Genomic DNA, 12,621 nt, shown 5'->3' with positions numbered 1-12,621 from the left:
AAAAACAAAAAAATCTAAAACTGTAAAATTTTGCATTTTAGATATGATAAGTGGAGGCTTAGTAAAGATATGGTGACTGAATTCATGATACATTATTAGAAATGTGTCAGAGGGATGGTGAAAGTCACAAAATTGGGGCCATTTGCAACAAATGTTTACACACTAATTTCAGGGAAAATTAGACATGATAGGCCTCATATTCAATTTTGACCTGCTGTATTTACTTAATCTACTTCATTTACTGTATTAGACATGTAGCCACTTTGTAAAAGGCAAAACAGTCCATATAAATGCATATTAATATGAATATGCCCTACAGATATTACTTAGGTATACACCATAATATTTTTTTTGTTGACGACAACTTTGAAAATGAAGATTTTGTCACAAAATGCTGATATAAATCCTACCAAGAGGTACTTGCACCATATTTTTCAGTTTCCAGTGATAACTGTTAACAAGTGTAGTCATGTGCCAGTGTCTGGGATACCTCAGTGTAGTATTTCTTGATTGGAAGGATGTTTGTAGTAATGACCACTGAATATGCATTATGGATTATTCTGCCATCTGTATTACAAGCCAAATGTTAACCTTTTTGGCACATTTTCTGCAATAAACTTGACAAGTATACCAGCATCTGATTACTGAACACAATAAATACATTCAGACAGCATAGAATATTAGCCTATTAGATTTTCTAAGGATAAAAGACCATTTTTGAAAAATTACTGAAGTGTGTAATTTACATAAATGTAGGTGAAATGTATTATTAGAGTACTTAATCTTGTTAAAAACTGTATACTATTTATTTAAAGTGTTTAATTACATTTAGTAGTGATATATTCATTATATTTAGATTTTCTGTCCAATTGCAATAATTGAGAAACTCATTAAAATTCAATATGTAAAAAAAAAAAAATCTCAATATTGACTAACAAAATCCAAGTTTTGCTCATTTTTACCAAATTATTAGCTCAAAACTGTTAAAAAATATTGCAACAACCTGTAGTAACATCAGAGGTCATTTTATGCTATTTTGGAGGATACTGAAATTTAAAAGTTGAAAAATTTTAATTTTAATTTTTAATAAATTCAAAAAAAAATGTTTTTTAATTTAATAAAATATTTAGAAAATAAATAAATTAGTTTTCATATTCCTTGTGGTATGCACAATCAGTCTGTGTAATTTCACCTCTCTGGTTATAATACTTTCATCAGAATCAAGCATTTAACCGGTGTAATGTGTGAACTATATCAGGCCTCAGACCACAATTAATTTCACTATATGTTTCTATATAGCCTTAGTGGCTATAATATTTTTATTAATATCAGCAGGCCCGTGAAGTTTTGTATGTACCTTTGCCTGCATGGGGGACACATACCCTGAAAAGGACAACCCCTGTTGTCCAGCTCTTTCTCCCAGCATATTGGTTTAAACAGACACACCCTCTAAACCTGGCCGGAGTACACCCATTTTACACAAAAAGCACTACTTTTGCATGGGCCGGAATTACCACAAACAAGTCTTCAATGTCAACAAGTTACACATGTTTACAAACTACATGCTATCCCCTGTCACTTCAGTCAAACAGTTGCCACTTCATAGCTGTCTGCCATGAAATAATCACAGTCAAACAGCAGACTACTTGCGCGGTGAAACTTCCGGATTTTGGACAACCAAATGGGAAGATAACTGTAATCTGAGGCCAGCTCCTGCTGACATAGCTCTCTGGGCCACTGAGACATACAAGCCCCTCACCACGTCAAGGAATAGACTGTGAAGGGGACTGATTTAGTAATCATCGGTTATTGCATGTCCAAAAGTTTTGGTAATTCTGACATATATATACCGTTATCTTACAGAGACTACATTTCATTTCATTTCAACTTATTTTCATGCTTATATTCAATCACGGTTCAAGCATGTTCTGTTCCAGGTCAGATCACTGGCTATCCAGAGAACAGACCCGGGATGGACATGCCGGAAACGTCTGTGGTATAGGGGCATGTAAGTTCTAAGTCAAGCATGTTGTCCTGGACACACACCTCAGCTATTTGAGCTGTCTGTCCAGGATAGTGGATTAGTTGTTAGTGGTTAGTAGTTAGTGAGAGAGAAGAGGGTGTAGTGGTCTTACTCCTACCCATTAAGTCGTTAAAGCTCGCTCTGGGTATGAGCCAGTATCGGGCTGTGAACCCTGTACCTACCAGCCTTATGTCTGATGGCTTAACTTTGACACCACTGAGGCCGGTATTGCTTATTGACACCTCCTGTGGTCCAAAAAAGGACCAAGAGTTAACCCCCTTGAATAGTGATGCAATTTGTGCCATTTTCCCCCATCTGCAGCTGTGTTGTGTTTGTATTGAAAATTATCAAGAATGTCATCACGCAGGTCTCGAATTTAACGAATTTAACAGCAACCATGCTGCAAATTGCTGTAATGCCTTAGTCATACGTCTCAATGCCCTGAAAATTAAACATAGTCTCACGGCCAAACTGGCTGCTCCTTATTTTGCATGTTCCTAATTGGTCATCATGCTCAAACCCGACTCCTGAAAGTTGTTTTATTATGAACACATGAAACCCATCACACTTCTTTACTTTAAATGGTTGCTGTTTTATTATGAACACATGAAACCCATCACACTTCTTTACTTTAAATGGTTGCTGTTTTATTATGAACACATGAAACCCATCACACGTCTTTACTTTAAATGCTTGCTGTTTTATTATGAACACATGAAACCCATCACACTTCTTTACTTTAAATGCTTGCTGTTTTATTATGAACACATGAAACCCATCACACTTCTTTACTTTAAATGGTTGCTGTTTTATTATGAACACATGAAACCCATCACACTTCTTTACTTTAAATGGTTGCTGTTTTAATATGAACACATGAAACCCATCACACTTCTTTACTTTAAATGCTTGCTGTTTTATTATGAACACATGAAACCCATCACACTTCTTTACTTTAAATGGTTGCTGTTTTATTATGAACACATGAAACCCATCACACTTCTTTACTTTAAATGGTTGCTGTTTTATTATGAACACATGAAACCCATCACACGTCTTTACTTTAAATGCTTGCTGTTTTATTATGAACACATGAAACCCATCACACTTCTTTACTTTAAATGGTTGCTGTTTTATTATGAACACATGAAACCCATCACACTTCTTTACTTTAAATGGTTGCTGTTTTAATATGAACACATGAAACCCATCACACTTCTTTACTTTAAATGCTTGCTGTTTTATTATGAACACATGAAACCCATCACACTTCTTTACTTTAAATGGTTGCTGTTTTATTATGAACACATGAAACCCATCACACTTCTTTACTTTAAATGCTTGCTGTTTTAATATGAACACATGAAACCCATCACACTTCTTTACTTTAAATGCTTGCTGTTTTATTATGAACACATGAAACCCATCACACTTCTTTACTTTAAATGCTTGCTGTTTTATTATGAACACATGAAACCCATCACACGTCTTTACTTTAAATGCTTGCTGTTTTATTATGAACACATGAAACCCATCACACTTCTTTACTTTAAATGCTTGCTGTTTTATTATGAACACATGAAACCCATCACACTTCTTTACTTTAAATGCTTGCTGTTTTATTATGAACACATGAAACCCATCACACTTCTTTACTTTAAATGCTTGCTGTTTTATTATGAACACATGAAACCCATCACACTTCTTTACTTTAAATGCTTGCTGTTTTATTATGAACACATGAAACCCATCACACTTCTTTACTTTAAATGCTTGCTGTTGTGTTATATTAAGACACTTGCAAATTGTTAAGTTTGCCTAGGAATGTGCCCTGCTTTCTGGCTGTAAAAAAAAGTTTGTTTTGTTTATAGACACCACTAGAGCACATTGATTTATTAATCATAGGCTATTGGATGTCAAAAATTTGGTCATTTTAACATACAGTCTTAGAAAGGAAACTCCCTACATTTTTCCATTAGTAGCAAGGGATCTTTTATATGCACCATCCCACAGACTGGGTAGTACATACCACGGCCTTTGATATACCAGTCGTGCCCATCGACTCCTGAAACTTGTTTCATTATGAAAACATGAAACCCAACACACTTCTATATTTTAAATTATTTGTTTTGTTTAACAACACCACTAGAGCACACTGATTTAGTAATCATCGGCTGTTGGATGTCAAACATTTTGGTAATTTTCACATATAGTCTTAGAGAAGTATCCCGCTATATTTTTTTCACTATCTTTTATATGCACCCTCCCATAGACAGAATAGCACATACCGTGGCCGTTGGTATACCAGTTGTGGTGCACTGGCTGGAGCGAGAAATACCCCAATGGGCCCACTAACAGGGATCGATCCCAAACCGACAGCACATCAGGCGGACACTTTACTACTAAGGTAAGTCCCACCCCTTGTTTTCAGATAAAGTTTGGATAATATAATGCAGGTATTTTGTAAGATGTTTAGTGGCACATTCGCGACAGCAAAGATAAGAATAAAATGTTTTATTCTTTATTAGGAATACACAGTACTGGTATACTGTAAAATAGATTTTCATAGTTAACAATTTTATTATAAAGTAAACCTCCAATTTCATAAATATTTTTTTTTTTTTTACGGACCCTCTGTAAACCAGAATTCCCTCAAAACCAGTACAGAACATAACCTATTTAAATCAGATACCCTTTTAAACAGGACGTTTTACTTGGTATAGTGAGTGTCCAGTTTTGAGGGGTTACACTGTATATAACTACGAACTCTCTGTTGTAATTCAGTTTACTCAGTTTCGCAAAAAAAACCACCCCAAAACTGAATGTTATCCTTTGATAACATGCCGAAAATGACTTCATTATTACGACAAATGGGACGACACACTGGGAACCGATCATGGCAAAAGTTAATGTTAAAGTTTGTTCTGTTTATCAACACCACAAGAGCACATTGATTAATTAATCATCGGCTATTGGGTTTCAAATATTTAGTAATTCAGACATGTAGTCTCAGAGAGACCCCCCCCCCCCCCCACATTTTTCCATTAGGTCAGGTCAGATCAGAGGGTTTTACATGCACACTCAGAGCAAGTTGTTGTTGCGCACGCCTGTCATGGGCGCAGGTGCTGGCCTTGGTCGGCTCCTCCATCCAGGACAGGAAATGTTTCCATTAGTAACTAGGGATCTTTCATATGCACAATCCCACAGACGGGACAGCAACATACCATGACCTTTGATATAACAACTGTGGTGCACTGGCTGAAATGAGAAATAGCCCAATGGGCCCACCAACAGGGATCAATCTCAAACCCGACCGCTCATCAAGCGAGCGCTTTACCACTGGGCTACGTCCCTGTCCCCAGAATTGATGGGAGTCATGAATTAAACACTTCTCTCAAAATGCACACTATAAGCCCACTGATGGGGATCGATCCTAGACTGACTGCGCATCAATCAAGTACCGGTAATTCACAAAGTGGAGGTGGGACATAGCCCAATGGTAAAGCGCTCGCTTGATGCACGGTCAGTTTGGGATTGATACCCGTCAGTAAGCCTATTGGGCTATTTCTCGCTCCAGCCAGTGCACCACGACTAGTATATCAAAGACCGTGGTATGTGTTATCCTGTCTATGGGATAGTGGATATAAAAGATCCCTTGCTGCTAATCGAAAAGAGAAGTTCATGAAGTGGCAACAGCAATTTCCTCCCTCAATATCTATGTCATCCTTAACCATATGTCCGACACCATATATCCGTAAATAAAATGTGTTGAGTGTGTCGTTAAATAAAACATTTCCTTCCTTTCTAATTCACCAGAATCTGGAAGACACAATCTCTATGATAAATGTTCTCTTCACTATCCCATCGATACCCGAAACATTTCTAAAAGGGCGGGCTAAAAATCCACCTTTTTCCCTGAGAGAAACATTCCATCCTGCCAGAGATTATCAAGTCTCTGTGACTGGCGCTATCTGCGGTAATTTCCCCCCACATTTTTACGACAATTTGAACGGATGTGTAAGAGAAATTAGCTTGGCAGGCCTGACATGGCGCGGTAGCAGGTGCGTGATGTGAGGAATGGGCTTGGGCTTACAGCGCTAGCTAATCTCACAAGACAGCAGACGGCAAATCTGGTCGTAGCAGACGTCAAAGAGGAAGGAATTTGCAGACGTCACTTGCTGTCCAAGCAGCAGACTAGGAGGGGGCAGGAGGGTGGATGAAAATCAAAGAATCCTGATTTTCTAGATTCTCTGGTCGTTTTGTATTTTATATTATATATATGCTGATTTCAGTTTGTTTTGCTAGTGGGTTTCTTTTTATTATTATTTTGTTATATATATATATATATATATCTGGTTCTTGTGCATTTTATATGCTTCATTTCAATTTTGTTTTCCTAGGGGTTTTTTTTTTCGGTTTTTTTTCTTATAAATCTCTGGGTTTTTTACATTTTATATGATTTCATTTTTATTTATTTTTCTTTAGTTTTTTCTTATATACCTCTGGTTATCACACATTTTATATGCTTCATTTCAATTTAGTTTTGCTAGGTTTTATTATCTTTCTTGTTTTTTCTCCTATAAATCTCTGGTTCTTTTACATTTTATATGATTTAATTTGTTTTCCCAAATTTTTTACTTTTGTTTTTTTCTTATATATCTCTCTGGTTCTTAAGCATTTTATATGATTTCAATTTTTGTCTTATATACATTTTATGTATCTCTCTGGTTCTTTCACATTTTATATGATTTACTTTTTTTTTCCTAATTGTTTTCCTTTTTTTTCTTTTCTTATATATATTATATTTCTGGTTCTTACGCATTTTATATGCCAATCTCAATTTTGTTTTCCTAGTGTCTTTTTGTTTGTTTTTTTCTTATATATATATCTGGTCCTTTAACATTTTGTGTTGATTTCAATTTGGTTTTTTTAAAAAATTTCTTTTGGTTTTTTTATATCTCTGGTTAATTTACATCTTACACGCCAATTCCATTGTTATTTTCCACGGATTTGTTTTCTTGTTTTTTTATATATACATTTATGTTTTTAATGAAGGGGCCAGGGAGGATGAGAGGGGTTGCAGGGCAGATAACTATGAATTGCACCTCTGCCCCCTACCCCCTCAAAACACCCTGTTTGTTTAGCTGGAGAAAACCAGGCTCAATATTACTAGACCTTGGTTCTTTTTACCTAGGTGGACCTACTGTATTTTTTCCCATCCCAACCAGAGTCCCATGACTAGTATATCAAAGGCTGTGGTATGTGTTGTCCTCTCTGCGGGAAAGTGCATATAAAAAAATCCCTTCCTGCTAATAGAAAAATGTAAAGGGTTCCCCCTGAAGCCTACATGTCAGATTTAACAAACGTTTGACGATGTGTCCCACAACATATTTATGTCTAAGGCTCAGGTATGTGCAGTCCTGCCTATTGGAATGTGCATGTAAATTCATTGTTCATTTGGATAAGACACTAGTACAATGCATCTTCCTGCAGACATCCCGTTCTAAACAGTGCACCACAAATGGATAAAGGTTGTGGTATGTGCTTTCCTGTCAGTGAGGAAGTGCATATAAAAGATTCCTTGCTGCATTAGGAACAAATGTAGCGGGTTTCCTCTGATAACTACGAGTCGGAATTACCAAATGTTTGACATCCAACAGTCGATGATCAATTAATCAATGTGCTCTAGTGGTGTCGTTAAACAAAACAAACTTCCTGCAAACAGAAGTTTGATTAATTTTTACAGCAAAGGTGAGTTCAGGAGGACTGGATTTAAAGTAATTCTAGGGTCAGACTACCAACTGCCACAACAAATTTGGTCCATTTTCTGCTCTCACGACTTCTATGACTGTCTACCAGCCTCGGTGGCGTAGTGGTTAGGAAGTAAAGTAAGAAATAGGAAGTAAAGTATGGCCAGGTGTTATTATATACACTGTATTTTTTAAAATTTATAAATAGCAGGTTCGGTGAAAAAAAATATGGTCTACTAGAAATAAAAACAGCACAGTGTTGGGAGAGGGTTTTGGATAGTGTGTGAAATTTTAGAGCCTCAGACTTTAGAGCATTATACCGGCCTCAGTGGCGTCGTGGTTAGGCCATCGGTCTACAGGCTGGTAGGTACTGGGTTCGGATCCCAGTCAAGGCATGGGATTTTTAATCCAGATACCGACTCCAAACCCTGAGTGAGTGCTCCGCAAGGCTCAGTGGGTAGGTGTAAACCACTTGCACCGACCATTGATCCATAACTGGTTCAACAAAGGCCATGGTTTGTGCTATCCTGCCTGTGGGAAGCGCAAATAAAAGATCCCTTGCTGCTAATCGGAAAGAGTAGCCCATGTAGTGGCGACAGTGGGTTTCTTCTCAAAATCTGTGTGGTCCTTAACAATATGTCTGACGCCATATAACCGTAAATAAAATGTGTTGAGTGTGTCGTTAAATAAAACATTTCTTTCTTTCTTTCTATGACTGTCTAGTTGCTAGTCTGAGTGCTCTTACATCTTGATTCTTGTATAACTGATTAGTTGTTAATCTGAGCGCACCTGTCGTAAGTTGGGAGTTGGGGAAATTACAATGCAACCGTTGAGTTGGCCAACTTCGTTGTGACAGTTGACAGTCTGAGCCTATCATAAGATAAATGTGATATGTTGGTGAACGCCCTAATGGGAAAAGGGAACATGGACCAAGTTGTGAAAGAGGGATTGCAGTGGAAAAAATAAAAGAGGGGGAAAAAAGGGGCAATTTTAATTTTTTTTTTTTGGAGGGGGGGGGGGATGGGTACACTGGAATACCCCTCCCCTTTGGATCTACCTAACTTTTGAAATTTGCTAAAGTTTTGTTAAACAAATATTCTGTTATCACTGGCCCTTCCATCACTTGGGGAAAAAAACGAATGGAAAGAAATATTTTATTTAAATATGCACTCAACACATTTTGTTTAAGGTTATCTAGCGGCAGACATATGGTTAAGGACCACTCAGATATTGAGAGAGAAAACCCGCTGTTGCCACTTCATGGGCTACTCTTTTCGATGAGCAGCAAGGGATCTTTTATATGCACCATCCCACAAACAGGATAGTACATACCACGGCCTTTGTTAGACCAGTTGTGGAGCACTGGCTGGAACAAGAAATAGCCCAATGGATCCACCAACGGGGATCGATCCCGGACTGACCTTGCATCAAGTGTGCGCTATACCACCTGGGAAAAAAGAAAGAAAAAACTGACAAATTCATCACCCACTAACATTTTTACAAACTAGCATATATACATGTATAAAGGTGCTTATTTCCACACCAGCATCACAACAGGACTCTAGTATGTGTTGTGAGCCAGTGTGAATATTTCTTCCTCCCCGAGCTTGTCACTAGTAATAATTTGTACCACAACTCTCCTCCGCGTAGAGCTCTTGTATCGCTCAACTATACTGGCTGGCGGTTACAGTTAGACGGGCTAGGAAAGCCCAGCATCTGCCTTGTTAGTCAGCCTATACTGGCTCGTCACTGTAAAGAGAGAGAGAACTCACGGGGATATTACATACACGTACCATAGTTACACGCTGGTTGCTTTGCGTTGTGGATTTGGATTTACTTGATCGGTTTGGTACCAGTGGGTTTTTTTTGTCTGCGTCTTTGTGGTACTTTGTGGTACTTTGTGTTTTACCTGTGGTACTTTGTTGTTTTTTCACCCATGGTACTGGGTACCTGTTATAGAATGTTACATGATTGGAGAGACAGGAAGGGATGGAGTCGGTGTCATGTGATTTCGTTTGACTTCTTGATCGAGGATTGATGGTAAGTTAATTTCTATATTGTTTTTACTTTTTACCATGGTACTTGATACCTACTTATTACAGAATGTTACTCGATTGGAAAGACGGGAAGGGATGGAGTTGGTGTCATGTGATTTCTTGATATAGGACTGATGATAAGTTGTTTCTTAGTTAATTTTCTATTGTTTTACTTTTTACTTATGGTACTTGTTATGGTACCAATACTTACTTTTTATACAAGATATAAAATCTATTAGAAAGACACTATGGGATGAAGTTGGTGTTATGGGATGAAGTTGATGTCATGTGATTTCGTTTGACTTCTTGATATAGGATTGATGGTAAGTTAATTTTCTATTGTTTTACTTTTCACTCATAGTACTTGTTATGTTATCTACTTGTTACACAACATATAAGATCTATTTAAAAGACACTATGGGATGAAGTTGGTGTCATGTGCTACCATTTGATTTGGTTATTATAGGATTGATGGTAAGTTCTTTAAAATCTTAAGTTAATTTCTGTATTGTTTTATATGTAAAATGTACACTGTTAGTGCAGAAACCTCTTACTTACTTGTTAGAGAAGATTTGACATCGATTAGAAAGACAGGAAGGGATGGGATGGAGTTGGTGTCATGTGATTTTGTTTGACTTCTTAATATAAGATCAAGATGGCAAGTTAATTTTGTATTGTTTTTACTTTTCATCTATCGTACTTGTTAAGTTATACCTACTTGTTACAAAAGATATAAGATTTATTAGAAAGACACTATGCAATAGAGTTGGTGTCATGTGATGTGATTTTATTACATAGGATTGTTATAGGTAAGTTCTTTGAAATCTTAAGTTAATGTCTGTATTGTTTTATATGTAAAATGTACACTGTTAGTGCTGTAATGGAGTGGAGTTGTTGTCATGTGATATCAGGTGACTTCTTGATATAGGATTGATGACAAGATGTTTAAAATCTTAAGTTAATTGTTAACAATATTGTTTTACTTTTAACCCATGGTACTTGTTTCCTACTTGTTACAGAAGATTTGTGATTTATTTGAAAGATACAATGGGATTGAGTTGGTGTCATGTGATGGGATTTCATTTTATTATATACTATTGTAGGTAAGTTGTCCGAAATTTTAAGTTAATGTCTGCATTGTCTAAACTTTTTACCCAAGATACTTGTCACAAACTTTTTACAAAAGATTTGCAATTTACTGGAAAGATACAATGGGGTGGAGTTGGTGTCATGTGATTTCATTTGACTTTTTAATATAAAATTGATGGCAAGTTGTTAGAAATCAACAGTTAATTTCTGTGTTGTTTACTTACTTTTTTCACCGAAGGTACTTGTCACAAACTTGTTACAGAAAATGTGTGGTTGATTAGAAAGACACAATGGGATGTAGTTGGTGTCATACATGATTTTATTTCATTTTATTATATATATAAGACTGATGGTAAGTTGTTTGAAATATAAAGTTAATTTCTGTATTCTTTTATTTTTTACCCACTGTACTTGTTACCTACTTCTTAAAAAATATTTGAGATCAATTGGAAAGTCACAATAAGGTTGCGTTGGTGTCATGTGATTTGAATTAATATTGTTATATTGAAATGATGGTAAGTTGTTTGAAATCTTAGTTAATTTCTGTATTGTTTTGTATGTGTGTGTGTACATTGTTAGTGCTGTAACTGGTTGGGGGGTGGGGTGGGGGATATAAGAGGATGAAGGACACACATTAAATTTCTTAAATTACTAGTGTTGAAACCAGTAGGGACAGTGAGAAAGGTGAAAAGTAATTTTATTTCTTTTGTAATCAGATAATATGGACAGACTCTTTCAGTACAGGTTATATACATTGTATATCTTGTTATATATACTAGAGTTACTACATCTAACTCTTGTATACTTTGGTCAAGAGCAAGTCTAGTTACTACATCTAAATCTTGTATACTTTGGTCAAGAGCAAGTCTAGTTACTACATCTAAATCTTGTATACTTTGGTCAAGAGCAAGTCTAGTTACTACATCTAAATCTTGTATACTTTGGTCAAGAGCAAGTCTAGTTACTACACCTAAATCTTGTATACTTTGGTCAAGAGCAAGTCTAGTTACTACACCTAAATCTTGTATACTTTGGTCAAGAGCAAGTCTAGTTACTACACCTAAATCTTGTATACTTTGGTCAAGAGCAAGTCTAGTTACTACACCTAAATCTTGTATACTTTGGTCAAGAGCAAGTCTAGTTACTACACCTAAATCTTGTATACTTTGGTCAAGAGCAAGTCTAGTTACTACACCTAAATCTTGTATACTTTGGTCAAGAGCAAGTCTAAAGTTACTACATCTAAATCTTATATACTTTGGTCAAGAGCAAGTCTAAAGTTACTACATCTAAATCTTGTATACTTTGGTCAAGAGCAAGTCTAAAGTTACTACATCTAAATCTTATATACTTTGGTCAAGAGCAAGTCTAAAGTTACTACATCTAAATCTTGTATACTTTGGTCAAGAGCAAGTCTAGTTACTACATCTAAATCTTATATACTTTGGTCAAGAGCAAGTCTAAAGTTACTACATCTAAATCTTATATACTTTGGTCAAGAGCAAGTCTAAAGTTACTACATCTAAATCTTATATACTTTGGTCAAGAGCAAGTCTAAAGTTACTACATCTAAATCTTGTATACTTTGGTCAAGAGCAAGTCAAGTTACTACATCTAAATCTTGTATACTTTGGTCAAGAGCAAGTCTAAAGTTACTACATCTAAATCTTGTATACTTTGGTCAAGAGCAAGTCTAGTTACTACATCTAAATCTTGTATACTT

At 36.1% G+C, this 12,621-nt stretch overlaps 1 protein-coding gene across 2 annotated transcripts in view; it reads left to right on the top strand.

Annotated features, from left to right (window-relative positions):
• The window catches only part of LOC121387322 (frizzled-5-like), a 146,376-nt gene that overhangs the window by 25,491 nt on the left and 108,264 nt on the right, over nucleotides 1-12,621 (top strand). The window contains exon 1 of one of the 2 annotated variants that reach the window (XM_041518343.1): nucleotides 9,517-9,813. The exons of the other annotated variant lie outside the window; for it this stretch is intronic. The gene's annotated coding sequence lies outside the window, so the exon portion shown is untranslated. Of the gene's footprint in view, nucleotides 1-9,516; nucleotides 9,814-12,621 lie in introns of those variants that run through there. 2 annotated transcript variants of the gene reach the window in all.

Source organism: Gigantopelta aegis, chromosome 13, assembly GCF_016097555.1.
Source record: "Gigantopelta aegis isolate Gae_Host chromosome 13, Gae_host_genome, whole genome shotgun sequence".
NCBI classification, from domain to species: domain Eukaryota; kingdom Metazoa; phylum Mollusca; class Gastropoda; order Neomphalida; family Peltospiridae; genus Gigantopelta; species Gigantopelta aegis.
Note: the sequence above shows the minus strand (reverse complement) of the source record. Positions and strands in the feature narration are given on the sequence as shown.